The sequence below is a fragment of the Schistocerca cancellata genome, chromosome 4 (genome assembly GCF_023864275.1).
Source record: "Schistocerca cancellata isolate TAMUIC-IGC-003103 chromosome 4, iqSchCanc2.1, whole genome shotgun sequence".
NCBI classification, from domain to species: Eukaryota; Metazoa; Arthropoda; class Insecta; order Orthoptera; family Acrididae; genus Schistocerca; species Schistocerca cancellata.
The window spans coordinates 679512423-679527689 of NC_064629.1; positions in this window are offsets into that span (position 1 = coordinate 679512423).

Consider the following 15267-nt stretch of genomic DNA (forward strand, 5'->3'; position numbering starts at 1 on the left):
GTTACTCCTGCTGTATAGGGTGTGAGATCTGCATGATCCGAAATTCCAAAATATAACTACACTTATTCGAATATGAAAAAACACAGGCTAACGTTCTATGGGCATATTAAAATAATGGAACAACCAGATTAATTAGATAGGTTGTGGAACTCTACATCGTCGCAGTGGAGCTAATTGAAACAACAAAATGAATCGGTGCATTGGAAGACGACCTGGAGGAAGCATTGGTAACACTACTTGATATATCAGAGAGAAATGTTTTTAGGCCGAAATCCATGTTTGGACATTTGACCTGACAGAAAACCCAACAAGAGTGGAATGACTTGGTCTGACGACAGGGACAGAGCTCTTTCAGAGAGGCTGTAAGTAATTGGGCACAGAGAAAAGGTATAATAAATCTCCGAAAATGCGTTTTGTTGTATATCGCGTGGTCCAGTAAGTTCCAAAGATGAAGACAACCGCCACTACTACTTCTACTACTACTACTAACTACGTCGGATACTTCTACGACTAATAATAATAATAGTAATAATAATACAAATAATTCGCCAGACGGGAGTGCGGCAGCATGAAAACAAAACAAGTGATTAATTTTTACAATATGTAATTTTCTCTCCATAAAGTCCACCTTCATTTTTTGAGAACTTTACTTCTTACCGTCATTCAACCGAAAAAGTCACATATCATATTCATCCCATAATCCCCTGAACTTTTGAGAGACAGTTTTCGCATCAAGTTCCAAAAGTGTTTCTCACAAGACTGCACACAAAAACAGTAACCTTATCAAAAACTATGAGAAAAGTCAACATGGTGGTACAAGATTCTCTTCCAATACATGTGTAGAGAGAAACAAAGATTGTTTAAATAACATGTATTTCGATTTTGGTGTGATACAAGAATTTGTCATTTACACTACAGTTTTGCGGTTTTTCGTGCAAAAACAACCTACTTTCTTCTCTCTGTAAATTATTCCTTAGTTTTGTCTTCCAATGTAGCGACGGGCTATTTTCTCACAACTAATAAAGTTAATTACGTACAGTGCTAGGTATAATTTGTTCGTCAGAGCATACTTAATAAGATGATGGATGGGAACTTACTTTATCAGAGTATACAGGGTGACAGATTCTCTATTCTAAAGCACTATATACACTAAAGTATTCACGTATGACTGTTTCCAAGAACCATCTTCTCTGACCACCTTTAACGTGACTACAGTTTTTGTGTTGCTCGGGAACAATGACAACAATTTTTCGATGATGTCTGTAGTCGTAGTATTTCTTTCGAAATTAAAAATGGGCTCCGGGCTTCGAGCTTGCATTTTCCCTACTGGTAACTCCACCAAAGTAATTTTGTCGTTCTAGTACACTAAGGGGATGCGAATCCAATGTGCTTGATTTCACATGTAATGTAAAATTGATGTAGCTTTAATACAGGATATGCAAATACCCACTGAGCAAACCTGATCAGTAAACTGAACAGAATGAAATCTGATACATTTTGCTAAATAACCAGAAAACGGGAAACGGAACCTCTTCTGGAAATTGACAAAAATAGCTGTAGCTACTACTGTAGGGATGGAATACTGACTGACGACTGGAATTTTAGAACCATATATTCCTTTTTTGCTTAGAATAAAATTGTTTCCTCGGAAATGTGACATTTCACTATTATTCCTATCATACCTTACAGAGGTAGGGAACAATATTAGATCTCAGTCCCAAAAAGGAAAATTACATAGCTCATAAGCAGAACAGAAATCTTTACTATAAAAGATGTAAACTAATTAATAAATATGAAATGGTGCAGCAACAAGCTGCTGTCAGATATTCATTTTAATTATAACTGACTACAACGCGTCTGATAAACTTAAGTACCTGCAATTGTTAATCATTATTACTACAACGGAGACCCGGCTAATAATAGCTGTTATTACGTAACACACGCTAATAAGGAATGTCAGTTGGTGACAGCAGATGCCATAGAAAGCTGTTAGAAAATTTCAACGTCGTTATTATCTATCAAATGGTGCCTTCACCTTTCTGTTGACAGTTAATTGATCACAAATGAAATGGCACAGTGCATGAATTATTAGGTGCGATCACAGCTGAAGGCAAAACGAGTGAATATTTTAGCAGTAGAATCGAAAGATTGACGTTGAAGCACGCAAATGTTTTATGGACGAATCTCTCGGTTCCGATTCATAATAAGTGCAACAAATCTGGCTACATACCACATTACTCACATACGTTATTGAAAGTGTCTCGTTCCCATTCACATTAACACGCTACCAAATATTTTCAGCACATGTTTGAAAGGTAATGTGTCTCATAGTTTTAATTATTATTCTTATTATTATTCTTATTATATTTTCATGAAGTTATTATCTTTGTAACTATGCTTAGACGCTAGCTGACGAACAGATATTTGTCTCGACTACGACACAGTTCAGACTATGTTGTTAGCTTCGTTCACCGTTCAAGTGGTCTTATATCTCTAGGAGAATTATGCAGAATATAGGATGGAAGCAGAGTAACGTATGTCCCTCAAATTTTTATAAAAACAATTGAATTACACAGCTGTCAGTAATTCACCTGATTCTTACTACAGCATGAGCTATTAATTTTAAGTCTTAGAAGAAGGTTCACGGCCTTTAAACATAAGAGAACCTGTTCATTTATTAATTTTTGAAACCAGCTTCAAATATTTTTCAATAACAACTTGCTTACTGATTCCCATTCATCGCTGTCTGTATTTCACAGATTCGTAATGAATGATCGTTGTAAGTAAAGTAATAGTGCCAAAACGCCTGAGTACTTCGAGCTGTTACCTGAATAAATTTCTTCTATTTTTGATCCTTTAACAAGGCTTGACTTGATGGTGATCATTCATCAGCATAGTTAACATAATAAATTATATGAAATCGTAATATAGTTCATTACAAAGGACGTATGGCTCGTCATTATCTCTTCTGAGCGTTCTACGACGGACGAATTTACCGCGAAGTACTTTGCACCCTACCCTGTCTTCAAAACTACCGTTTGGACAACTATTGTTGTTCAGGGAATCGGTAACATGAATATCTAATAAAGCACTCTCAATGATTCTTTCAATAACGTAGAATATCAGGCTGTATTTCAAGAAATTTTCAGAAATCTTTCGTATGAAAAAACCGATCTTTGTATCCAACAATTTCGCGAATAAATTTCCATTAAGTTGTTTTTAATAAAATTTTAAAATCTCAGGAACGATGTAAGCAATGTTTTTCTTCGTCAGTTAAATGTGAAATTAGTACTGATAAGAAAACAGAGGTATATCTTACTCACTGACAACATGCATTTCTCCACAACTTCAATTAATGACTCATTTTCCCTGCTTTTCGAACCAAGCAAACGACGGGTAATATTGTAAAAAAGGTTAATTCGTTGGTTTAGATTATAGTTTATAGTTTCAACGCTCTTTTCTAGGGAAGTAGGACGGCAATGTACAGTCTGTGTCATGGGAGGACAGCACTGGGCATACTGGAGCAAATTCGAACTTTGACTTGATCTGGACATTCCTCTCCTTTCTCTTCTCTCTCACATCCTGCCCCTACCCTATGACCCTCCCACCACCGCCCAATCCCCTTTCCTCTGGTTTCCCCTTCTCCTTCTCCTCCTCCCCCTCCCTCCATCCCTCCGTATCCAACTAACTCACTCCCTCCTTGTTCCCTCCTTTCCCTTCTTAAGCTATTCCCTCCCCTTTTCATCACTTCCGCTCCTATCCCTCCTCTTTTTCTATTTAATTTCTTACAAACAGGCCAATCAGAGAGCTCCTAAGCCAATTGCACTTCATGTACTAAGCTCTTCCAGACAAAACTCAATATTTTACTGCCACATCAGCTTATCCAAACATATTTCTCATCTCCTCCATAAGTCACACCCCTTTTTTTTGAAAAATGCCAATCAGAGATCTTCCTATTTCAAGTATGGGAGAGGTCACACGACATTATTCTCGTAGAGTGGTGAAAGAAATTGTATAATTGTCCACTTTGTTGATTCGAACTGGCAAATTCTTCGCTCGTCTGCACACAGCCATGTCCTTAAACATGTGCTCTCTGAAAGCAGTCACATTGTATGAGCTAAAGAGAGTTATGTATGTCTGCAGGAAAAATCTCTCGATGAAACACGCCCGCAAAACAGGTAAATGCCAACAATAGCGTCAGTGACTTACTACTACTGGCTTTTAATCTTTATTTTCCTGCTTTCGCAGCAAGGCCTCAGACAAGACAAGACTTGTTGACATCTCTACATGTGCATTCGAGGAATCTTTGATGCAGTCTTCAAGCCTGTGATATTTCACCGATTCGACTTAAATTCATGTGTGAGAAGTGTTTGTTTCGTCTCCTATGAGCTGTATGACTTCATGCAGTAAATATATTTCAGACATTCATAACGAAATTCCGACTATTTCAGTACTTTTCAGCCCATTCTGATACTATCAATAATTCACATACTTTTCGGAACTGAATTGTATGTTTTCGATACACTTCGGTTTTCCGATACCTCTCCATTTTTTCCATACTTTTCATATTCATTCAATACTTCAGCTCTATTTTGATATTTAACTGAGCTTTCGAAATTTTCCACCCTTTTAGATATTTTTCCGTACGTTCCAAAACGTTTATAGTGATAACAACCTGCTGTATAAAAACATCAACTGACTTTATAACAATAACTACTGTCTTTATTGAAATATCAATGGGAGCTATACCTGACAAATTTTGTGGTCTGTACGTATTAATGTACGGAAGTTTTCCGACATGCTTGTGTCGTAAAACAGCAGTATTGTTCCCTCAGAACTAACGGCATTGGCGCATGTGTGCTTCACCGGAGTACGTATGTGAACTGTGCAAGCTTAGTGTTGGACAGAACCTCATATAACTGTTCCAGTACCCAAACCTAAAACAAAGCCTCGAAGTTCAACATCATACTGGACCATCACATTGTCCTCGTGTGCTGGAAAAGGCTCTTTTATAATACTCGTTTGAATCCGAGAATTTACTTCCAGAAAACCAGTTTCGAAAGATTGAAGGAACTGTAGATATTTTTTCTCTGCATTTTGTAATTTTTTGGGCATTCAACAATAGATATCTTACGGGAGTAATTATTGACTTTAAGAGTGCGTATTATAATATTCAAATTCCGATTGTTACTCAACAATTAAGTGATATGGACATTCCAAAATATTTGTACTTTGCATTAAAACGTTCCTAGGCCGTAGAACTACATACGAAAGACTCCACAAAAAAAAATACTCATCCCTTGCACTGTGTCAAGAGGAATCCCTCAAGGCTCAATTCTAACCCATTTTCTATTTTTAATATTCACACGAGATATGGACATCATTATTTCACTGGGCATTAGAACTCTCTATTCCCGAGGTGATCTGTGCCATTTTTGCTACACATCAAGGTCTTTAATCTCTTTTCCAGTTCTAGACGGAGCCATTAATGTATTAATCCACTGAATGGATGTCAGTAGCCTAACAGTTTCAACACATAAGTTGTCTGTAGTTCACTTCAGCTGCATATACTGGAACACCTCAGGCATTTTATTTTTTAGGATGTTTCTCCTTCCCACTGATGACTAAAACGACATTTTTAGGTTTGGGGTTTGTGATGTGCTTAACGTATCTCATTACATATCTCATGTAATCAAGATGATGATGCTTGGTTTGTGGGGCGTCCAACTGAGCGGTCATCAGCGTCGATACACATTCACAATCAGCACACAGTCCAATCTAGCCACGTTCATGAATGATGATGGAATGATGAGGACAACACAAACACCCAGCCCCAGGGCAGAGAAAATCCCAACCCGGCTGGGAATCGAACCTGGGACCACGTGATCCAGAGGTAGCAACGATAGACACAAGGCCACGAGCTGCGGACTCATGTAATCAAGAAAACAGAAAACAAAATAAACTCAACAAGATCTGTGGCCGGAACTTGGTGATGTGCAGACCCTTACATTCTCTTGATCATGTACAAATACCTTGTCTGCTCATTCAACAATTGTGGATGCTTCTCATATCACAGAGCCGTTAAATATGCGCTTCATGTACTTCATATGGAACAGTTCTGTTGCCTGCAGAGATACATGGAAGCAATGAGATCAGCTCTGAAAAATGTATAACTAGTAAAACCTGCTGAACCTTCCCTATTGGTTCGACGTCAGGAGAGAAAATTTCTTTGCCACAGGAGTCAGAAGTCTAATGGTAGATTAATCACCCTACCATGATAGTGAGAGACAATCTTCTGCACATAAAGTGCATGTTGAAAATGAGGACATTTGGCCTCCACTAGTGACTGCATTAGACTCACTGCATACCATCAACCGCTGGATTCAGATAGATATATTAGGAGGGAATCAGGCCTTCAAGCATAGTCTGAATTTTAGCACGATTTCCGATGATGTCATGTGATGACGTCACTCAGCGTTATCATGCAGAATTACCAGATTTTGTCCCAGTTACTCCACACCTCCTCTGACGTTAAATCCAAGATGGCGGACCTTGGTTAATTGACCTAAGCTTTAAATCGCAGGAAATTCAGAAAATGGCACTTGTGCTAAGTTCAAAATGGCATGACCTGTCTTTAAACAATATCCACCACCTCAGCATCCAAAGTTAGGAAGCCCACTTGTGGTTTTTAAACAGGTTTACTACAAAGAATTACTGTTGTGTGTGTAACAGGATAGGACTGAAATGTTCCTTTATTTGCTTAAACAATTGCGGGGAAGAGCACGAAGTGAAGATGCAACAGTACTGAAGATTCCCTACACCACTGCAACAACTTGATGAAACGATCGTGGCATTCCATAGTTGGCACACCACACATGGTTACCATCTGAATTTCCGTGACGTCGTCTCATGTAATTGTTGTAGGACCTATTTACAGTTGCCATTCTTTCTCCGAGAAACGTTGTCAGAAAATAGTTGTTCCAGTTTCCGTGACGCTGCGATCACCTACCACATTACTCCTCCCCCTCCTCCTCCTCCTTCTCCTCCAAAGCGCCCAGTCATCTGGTAGATCGGCAGACGTGCCTGGTACACCATAGTGAAATATTGATCATGAAGCATTGTAAGAGATCAGCGGCCCTCGGACTGATAGAAAACTGGCTTGTTCAGACGAATGTATCAATTCCTGACCATTATTATTATTATTGCTGTTGTGGTCTTCAGTCCTGAGACTCGTTTGATGCAGCTCCTCATGCTACTCTATCCTGTGCAAGCTTCTTCATCTTCCAGTACGTATTGCAGCCTACATCCTTCTGAATCTGCTTAGTGTATTCATCTCTTGGTCTCCCTCTACGATACTAAATTGGTGATCCCTTGATGCCTCAGAACATGTCCTACCAACCGATCCCTTCTTCTTGTCAAGTTGTGCCACAAACGTCTCTTCTCCCCAATTCTATTCAATACCTCCTCATTAGTTATGTGATCTACCCATCTAACCTTCAGCATTCTTCTGTAGCACCACGTTTCGAAAGCTTCTATTCTCTTCTTGTCCAAAGTATTTATCGTCCATGTTTCACTTCCATACATGGCTACATTCCATACAAATACTTTCAGAAATGACTTCCTGACACTTAAATCTATATTCGATGTTAACAAATTTCTCTGATTCAGAAACGCTTTCCTTTCCATTGCCAGTATACATTTTATATCCTCTCTATTTCGACCATCATCAGTTATTTTGCTTCCCAAATAGCAAAACTCCTTTACTACTTTAAGTGTCTCATTTCCTAATCTAATTCCCTCAGCATCACCCGACTTAATTCGACTACATTCCATTATCCTCGTTTTGCCTTTGTTGATGTTCATCTTATATCCTCCGTTCAAGACACTATCTATTCCGTTCGAGTGCTCTTCCAAGTCCTTTGCTGTCTCTGACAGAATTACAATGTCATCGGCAAACCTTAAAGTTTTTATTACTTGTCCATGGATTTTAATACCTACTCCGAATATTTCTTTTGTTTCCTTTATTGCCTGCTCAATATAAAGATTGAATAACATCGGGGAAAGGCTACAACCCTGTCTCACTCCCTTCCCAACCACTGCTTCCCTTTCATGTCCCTCGACTCTTATAACTGCCATCTGGTTTCTGTACAAATTGTAAACAGCCTTTCGCTCCTTGTATTTTACCCCTGCCACCTTCAGAAATTGAAAGAGAGTATTCCAGTCGACATTGTCAAACGCTTTCTCTAAGTCTACAAATGCTAGAAACGTAGGTTTCCTTTCCTTAATCTGACTTCTAAGATAAGTCGTGGGGTCAGTATTGCCTCACGTGTTCCAATATTTCTACGGAATCGAAACTGATCTTCCCCGTGGTCGGCTTCTACTAGTTTTTCCATTCGTCTGTAAAGTATTCGCGTTAGTATTTTGCAACTGTGGCTTATTAAACTGATTGTTCGGTAATTTTCACATCTGTCAACACCTGCTTTCTGTGGGATTGGAATTATTATATTCTTCTTGAAGTCTGAGGGTATTTCTCCTGCCTCATATATTTTGCTCACCAGATGGTAGAGTTTTGTCAGGACTGGCTCTCCCAAGGCCGTCAGTGCATCTCCATATTTCCCATCCATTACGCATAATCATAAGAGAATGCAGTTATGTCAGTCAATATAGTTTCTTGGAGTTTCTCCATCGAATCCAGATATTCATAGAAGAAGACCCCTTCCTTGGTTGCAACCTAAAACTTAGCATCATTGAGTTGTGCAGCTCAATACATCCTCCTGATGTATGGTGTCAGAAGTTTCTGAATTGGTGCCTGCACGATCTGTAATGAGTCCAGAAAGTGCAGTGTAATATTCTTGGTGATTTTCTTTGAAAACGAAATACATTTCTCTGTGCTGTCAGGTAGGACACTAACGTGATCATTGCACGACCAAATCACCCAAGTGCGTAACAAGGAAATGAGTATCACCCCTTTCAAATTGTGAGCGAATAGTAGTTCATAATTCAAGTTGCATGAATTGCGTGCTGCGCTATTGGATTCATTCGTTAGATAGCAATGATCCCTACACAGATTTTTGCTGGTAATAGCTGATAGCAGCCTACAAATATAGCAGTCAATTGTCTTATCATACAATGATTAGATATAGGAATGTTCGAACATGCAACCTAGGACACTGCTGAAAATGATGACATTCTGTGAGGGCTGTGTGTGTGACAGTGGGGTCGCCTGCACAGCCTGCTACAGGAGTAAGAAGGCATTCAGAGTCTTCATATCCTGCAAAGAGTACTCTCTCCTTGTGGAGAAAACTATTAAAGAGCTTATTCGCCTACGTGGGCATCTCTACACATACCGCGTCCTGGACAGAGCAGTCCTGCTGATGTTCTGTTAATAACTTGCTCCAGTAAAACGTGTTAAGGCACTGTGGGTCGGCGAGTTAGTTGTAAAATTAACTTTTTGCTGTATAAATGCTTGCAATTCAAAATGTTTGAATCAGTTTCAGGCTTTTAAAATATTGTTAATGCTGTCTTTCGCCGTTCTCAACACTGGCTCTCTATTTACCTTTTAGCACCCAGAAAGTGATTTAATAAAACATGGAGCCTGTAAAGAGAGTTCCTAGTGCCCACTTCATCTGAGAATACCATTATAGCTGCAGCTTATAGCTCTGAGGAATTAGGAGATTGTTCGGGATTTCTAATCAAAACGATTTTCCAAAATAGTTGAGTATATTCTGAAATTCACTGATAACAAACACAAGTATCCCTACAACCTAACTAACAGAGCAGTTCAGAGTCTAATGCGCTGATGCAACTATAAATGTCCGAATTAAATGTTAAAAGAATGCTCGCCAAGATTTGATGAGAATATTTCATCAAACGCCACGCTATAATAATTGGTAGAATGTCTGTCCCGCGACGGCACGTGAAAATACGACAATACGCAAACTGAAGCTAGATAATGCGAATCATCTCAGAATTAATCCTTTACTTGAAATGCTTTCACGGTTCCGCGTATCTCTAGTAACTTAATACGGCACCCGAGGCTGTTTGTAGCAATGCTTCCGAGCGAAACGACTCCCGACACAGCTGACGTGCTATTCAGTGTCTGGAGAGAACTGGGGCCTTGCCTTCCTTGCGCAGCGCTCTTATATATATAGCCGCGGTGCGGACGGCTAAGAGAACGCCTGTTCAAATCGGCTCTCCCGACTAGCCGCTGGGCTAGTAACGCACCACTTCAAGTTACATAATAATTTATAGCTTCTTTTGCTGATGGCCGATGAAGCTCTTAATTTAAACGTGCATTCAGCACGCAGGTAAGTATTGATAATAAAATTTTGACGTGGCTAAGTTAACTATTTTGGGCGAGAGAATTAATTAAATTATGCTGCACGCAGCAGATAAGCTCTGAACTGGCCCTTTTGAGATCCGCTTTCGCTATAATTTTATAGGTGTTCAAAAGAAACTTTTCCCATCTTCATAGTCATAGCGGACCTCCAACCTATTTAAATCTAAACATCCTAGCCTTATTTATTAGCCTACTTAATCTATCTTGCTTCCTTCAGTTTTGAGACGAAAACCAGAAAATCATGAATTTCCACTAAAGTCTTAATCTGTGAAATCCAAAGTACTGTTTTTATTAAATCATTATGAAAGATGAATCTAAATATAAATTTTGAAGTCTCTAGCTCTTTTCTGTTGCGCCAATGATTTTTTTAGAAAAACGTCCAAATTTCAAAAATGGCTGAAGTTATCGAACTGATATTTAACACACATTAATTTAGTATTATTCCTCACATGCTAGAAAAGTTTTAAGTCATTTGCTTGATTTTTAAGGTATTGCGCAACATTTATGACGTCAGAGCTAGTTACAGCAGACTGGCTGGCACACAATGGAAACTGATGTGAATTTACTACAGCGTGAGTAGGCTGCTTCCCTACATCACCCTCTACTTAAATTTTTTGTTTATGAATGTTAATGAATGAAAAAAAAATTAATTACAAAAAGGGAAGCAAGAGTACAGTTTAACTCCCTATAAAAAAATCAAAATTGAAATATAAACATGTAGAAACATTAAAGAAAACTGATTACCTACATTAATTATTTAAGTTGTGGGCATGTTCACTGCCTTTTGAACAATGTCATTACTCAAAATTTTACGCAAAGTCAATGAAATATTTTGGCATACATATTGCCTTAGACAAACAAACACATACAAATTGAAAATTATGAAAATCTTAGATCCATTAAATACATCAAATACATTTTTACATACACAAATTCAAAGAAAAAAACATGATACATAAACAGATGATTATCTCTTAGCAGTCTTTTCTAAACCTGAAAGAAAAGTTCACAAATAATTTTTACACACGTGGTTGTAGCCGCTTTGGCTGGCGTCCTACACTTCCATTCACAAGGGTAGAGGAGGGGAAGTTACTATGGTGTGCGTCCTTCACGTTCTCTCTAAATTACAAGGGGTAAGGGGAGGGGTCACTGTGAGTTGTGTCCAAGTCACTCCACGCTTTCACGCAGCTACCAGGCTGCCATTATCTGGTTTGTCCTGTAGAACAAACAAAAAGAGTGCCTCAGACTCTGTTCACTTAACATCTAAGGGTGGGTCACAATGAAATGGGTATATATACATTTTATCCTTCAATATTTTGCTGGAACAAAGTTAACAGAACTTTTTCAATATTACTCTCGCGGTTACTTAAATGTCATAAAATCGGTAAACAAATGGCTCAGAACGCCGTTAGTCACTTACTAGAGAAAATTTATGCTCAAGGCATACAATCAGGAATCCTATTTTAACATCAATTTATTATTTCTGGGCCGGAACACTGAACCAATGCTCGGTACATTCCTGACACATTTGTATATTAAGCACTTAACTGACTCATCTTAGATTACCTTATTCTTAGAGATAGTATGAGTATGATTAGTGGTTGTTTTCTCAGCTTCTTTGTACATGTGAGTAACTTTTGGTAATAGTACAGTTCTGAGTATTCAAAACACACTACGTTTAGTTGACTACAAAATCCACTTATTGGTCCTCTGCTGTTGTGTTAGTTCCACATCTGCAATTAGGTAATTACTTACTTTGAAGTGTATTTATGTTGAGCTAAAATTAATGTTTCACGTCTGTCAGTATGTTACTTACTTATTTTGCTAGTGTATGTACTTATTTAACACTCACTCTATTAATTTTTAAGGCATAGGATAGCACGTTTATTTCATATTCATAGTGTATTGCAGCTGATTAGTTTGCTCACGTGGCAATCCATTTCCACTTGATCGGACGCTGAAACCTCAGGTAGTCTCTCTCAGACCTACCACTAAAGTGCATCAAGTAATTATGGACGAGCGTAATGCTAAATTCCTTAAACCTATAGGACACCATGAGCTGCTCTGTCTCATCTAACATAAGGGTACCTATGGTTGCATTCACGCCTCCAACTCATAACCTCAATACGTGTAGGTGTATCCTGTCACACACTACACTAAAATAATGGCCAGCTCCAACCTTATAAATACTTCAGGGACGTGTCCTTCACGTCTCAACCACAAACACTGCTCAATTCTATTACACTGCCTTTCCTTGCTACATCAGGTGAGTTTAATCTTACAACTTATCTGCATATTTTCCACAACACTAAGCAATCTCTTTCTTACTATTTATTAGTTAGCTCTAATGCATACACTAGGTTTCACTACCACTTCAGATCCTGCTTGTATATGAATTCATATATCTTTTTAAATTACTGTTGGTGGACCATTTCCAATAAAACAACACTTTGTACTTACTATATTACCAGGGTACTATACATAATTGTTACTCAAATACATCGTATCTCAATTACATCATACTTCTCTATTGTTTGTCACTATTAGGTTTGTCACATTAGGTATTTTTCTTCACTAATCGGTAGATAGAATGGTTACATAACTCATGGCTTGATAGCCATGAATGAAAAATTTCATGTCTGGAAAGAAGAGGTCGAAATTTTTGTGGATAGGAAAGATGAAGAATGAGTGAGACCTGAAAGGGAAAGAAGATCTCACACAGCTGGGACTGCACAGCTGCCACACTGTGTGGAGGTTACAGAACAACCTCCTCCCTACAGCAGTCATTCATAACCTTTGACCACTCCACGTCGATCTGAAAATACCTTATGATGCCTTTTTAGAACCTGTCTCAGTTCTTCCTTTCGATTGTCTGAAACCTTATCGATTTCCTGCAATTTAGCTTCTATTTTGTCTAAAATAATTGCTTCTTCTTCTTCTTCTGTGTTCAGCTTACTGTTACTGAGATTAACACCTTCGTCCCAATACTTCCTATTTTTCAGAACTCGTATAGGCAGCTCCCAAGTTTCATCATCAGTTACTACATGTTTATCACTAAAAGGGACTGTAATTACTCCGGTTATTGGCAAGACCATTTTTAACTGGCTTCTTTCAAAGTCAACAACACTCTGATATTTTGACAAGAAATCTATGCCAATTAAAACCTCAATACTGAGATTGTTTACAATTAAACATGGATGATCAATTAAATTACCATTAATGTTAAAGGGTAGTAAAGCTTCTTGCTTTACCGTTTTTGAAACCTTGCCGGTAGCACCAATTATTCTTAGTCCTGATACCCTCATTACTGTAAGCTTGTCTTTACCAGGTAATGCATCAAAGAAGGACTGAGATATTGCACTCACCTCACTTCCACTGTCTAAGAGACAACGTACATTGATACCCAACATATTCACTATTATTATAGGGTGGCTTATTCTAGGTTGTACAGGTGGTTCCTCAAATTCATCTAGTAGTTCCTTTTGGATTTGCCTCCAACTAAAGTGATCGACATCTGTCTTCATTACCTTTAGGTCACAGTGTGTAGGGGTTTCCTGAATTACATTTTCAGCTGCCTTTTCCAGTCGGTCTATTAATTTTAAATCGAAACACCGCACGACTTCATTACATTTAGTTTGCCTGAACATAACCCAAATTACTGTAGTCTGAGCGATTCTGCGTCTCCAGACCGGGCATAACACTAGTTACAGCTAAACCACTTTCACCATTATCGTCGGTTTCCTTCTCAAGTGACAACTGGTCACAGCTACTGGGTTCATCGACTCTCAACAGCCTACCCTCTACATTCTCACTTATCTCCTGTCCTAAATTTATTAGTACATTATTAACATCCTGCACAGGCACTTTAGATAAGAGCACATCATCTTCATCGTAAATATAAGCATGAATTTCTTCTGCTTCTTCACCTGTCAATTCAGTATTTTGTAGCTCCTCCCTATTGTTACACTGCTGCGCCTTCTCTTTCTCTTCCCACTTAGAAAGCGTTTCTAACACGGTATCTATCAAATACTGTGAGTGATCTAATATTTCTGTTGTATCCTTAGATGCTACCGACTCTTCATCCACATGTTCAGTCTGAGTATTCTTATCTGTCTTACCAATTCCCTTAACTACTGGCTTAGGAAAAGTAACCGCCTGGTGAGCGCCAGTGTCCTCATAGACGGGAACTAGTTTTCCTGCCTCGGGCTACTGCTGTTTCCTTTAGTTTCATTATAGTTAGCTGGCATAGCATTACTTTCCGTACTGTTGTTTACATGCATATTTCTGTTTGGAACAAAATTATTATCCCTTGGACCCCATTGTTGGTTCTGATAATTATTTCCCCAATTCCTACCTCTCTTAGGATGGCGAACACCTACTGTTCTGATGTTTACATTGCCATTTTGCTCGTTCCTAAAATTACTACTATTGTTATTGGCATTTCTGTTATTACGTGCCTGCTCCTCATTGGCCGCAACACGTTCTACACGTTCCAGATACTCAATGAAACGATCCAGATTGTCTCTAGGGGCAGATATAATTCTAGTTTGCCAATACCATGGCAGTTTGGCTTCAAGACCTAGTACAATCATTTCTGGCTTTAGCTTTTCCGCCAAATGTGACAAACGTGAAATCCATGACCTAGCAAACTATTTAATTGATTCCTTGCCTGCATTGAAGCGTTTTCCACTCCAAAATTCTCTTAACACTTCATTTTGCTTATTGCTAGACCAATACTCATTAATGAAAGCTGTTTTAAACTCCGCTAATGTTTTACACTTCAACATAACATCAGCTGACCAACGCATGGCGTCACCTGCTAAATGGCTTTTAATAAATGAGATTTTCTCTCGTTCAGACCAAGTTGGTGGAATCACATCTTCAAAATCGTTCCAGAAATCTAGCGGGTGGATATTTTTATCTGGATC